The sequence below is a fragment of the Capsicum annuum genome, unplaced genomic scaffold (genome assembly GCF_002878395.1).
Source record: "Capsicum annuum cultivar UCD-10X-F1 unplaced genomic scaffold, UCD10Xv1.1 ctg59992, whole genome shotgun sequence".
NCBI lineage: Eukaryota > Viridiplantae > Streptophyta > Magnoliopsida > Solanales > Solanaceae > Capsicum > Capsicum annuum.
The window spans coordinates 2,854-4,825 of record NW_025868755.1 but is presented as its reverse complement, the minus strand read 5'-3'; the positions used below and the strand labels follow the sequence as shown (position 1 = coordinate 4,825).

The following is a 1,972-nucleotide window of genomic DNA, read 5'->3' as shown; positions in this document are numbered from 1 at the left end:
AATCATTTAAGTATCTTGTATAATATTCTTGCCCTAGACCCCCATTCATCTATGATTAATATTCAGTTAATTCGAACTTGATCCCGAATGTTGAATCCACTTTTTTATTCTTTCTCTTTTCTCCCTTATTCTAAAAAGGGAAAAAAGAGAAAAGAAGGGGAGAGGGATTCATCACCAATATTTGATTGGATCTCTAATTTTCTTCATTTCTTCCCATGACAATAACTAGAATGAAAAAAAGTGGAATGTCAATGCATCCAAGAAAAAATGATTAATCTATATCAATAGACCTGCTAAATCCCCGAACCATAACGTACTTAGTACTGGTGCCACAGAGAGATATGTTTTTAGATCTCGCATTGAAAAACCTCCTTCTTTTGTATTATTTGTTGGAATAGATAATACATATATGATCAGATGCATATGTAGTTAAGGGCTGCTTAGAGTTGGACACATAATTCCTAATTCAAATTGAAATGTACAATGATTTTGGAAATAAGATTTTTCTTTTCTTAAAACAGAAAAAAATACATGCCCTTCTTTCTTACCGAGAATTTCCGAAGAATACTAATTTATTTTTATGACGGGTTCTTTATTTATATATTTATTTTGTATATAATTGTATTTAATTGAATGTAAGTATTTTCTATATAATCTATAAGAGAAGTCTTTTCCCTTTACTATTATATGTTAAGTGAAACCAAAAAGACGAAATGAGCAGAAATTTTGTATATATCAATGGAGGAAATAACCATGTGGAAAACAAGGTAGGAATTCTCTACAATTACACTGTGGAACAATTGAAGGGATGTGGCACAGCTTGGTAGCGCGTTTGTTTTGGGTACAAAATGTCACGGGTTCAAATCCTGTCATCCCTACCTATTACTGCTCCTTTGACAAGTAATGAGGGATCAATTGAGATCGCTTCAAATTGGACATAATCTTTTATTTTTATCATTCTATTCTAGTATATGCATACAAAATATATTGGGGTTATGAAAAGAATCCTTTTGTTTACAGTCTTATCTATTCTAATAAGAAAGCGCTCTTAGTTCAGTTCAGTAGAATGTGGGTCTCCAAAACCCGATGTCGTAGGTTCAAATCCTACAGAGCGTGAATTTGACCTCCTATGCCTGTGAATTAAATAAAGGAGGAGGTCAATTAAAAAGAGATGTTAATTAATCAAAGGTCCAACTGATCACCACGCCTATATTATAAATATGCAGTTACGAATAATCCAGCCAAAGTAATAGGAATTAGACCTAACACGATTCCAAATAGAAAAACTTCAATCATTTTTATTTGTTTGAAATGAGAAAAAAAAGAGAGGTAATATCGATACCTAAATATTAATCTGAATTGACCTGAATCTCAATGACAATGAACAAGAATTGACAATTGTTAACGTAAGTAAATATAGAATACGCGTAATCCCACAGAAGTATTTCTTTTTATGAATTGTTCATTTTAAATATTCAATTTAAATAAGTCATATCTTGCTCAGACCAATAAATGGAGCTAAGGTTATAGTTAAAGCCGCTAATAAAATACGGAAATAACTAGTTATCGTAAGCATGAAGGGGGTAAATTTAATGAAATATGTTCTTTTTATACATATGTTTAAAAATCACTTACCTAAGTTTCAAATTTTGCAAAATAAAAATAAAATGGGAGGGTAGACAAAAATCTCAATTGAAATAGGAAGAATAAGTTGAATGAAAAGTTTTTGATTTATCTATCATTATAGGCAGACAACACTAACAAAGATAAAGTGCCAGACATATAAAAGAAATTGATTCATCATCTGTAACATCTATCCATCCCGCAATTCCAATCAACCGATTCATTGAGTAACTCTTGGGTAAACTATTAAACTAATAAGAGTTGTATCGTCTAACTTCATTCAAAAATGAAACTTGAATTTGTATAGAATCAAAATAGAAATGATTTTAGAATTTGATCATTTCTTAGT

The 1,972-nt window shown here is 30.6% G+C and overlaps 1 non-coding gene across 1 annotated transcript; it reads left to right on the top strand.

Moving 5' to 3' along the window:
* The first annotated feature begins 1,042 nt into the window (after window positions 1-1,042).
* On the top strand, window positions 1,043-1,116 carry TRNAW-CCA. Its single transcript has one exon. It is a non-coding gene; the product is annotated as a tRNA-Trp (tRNA).
* Window positions 1,117-1,972: the final 856 nt, after the last annotated feature.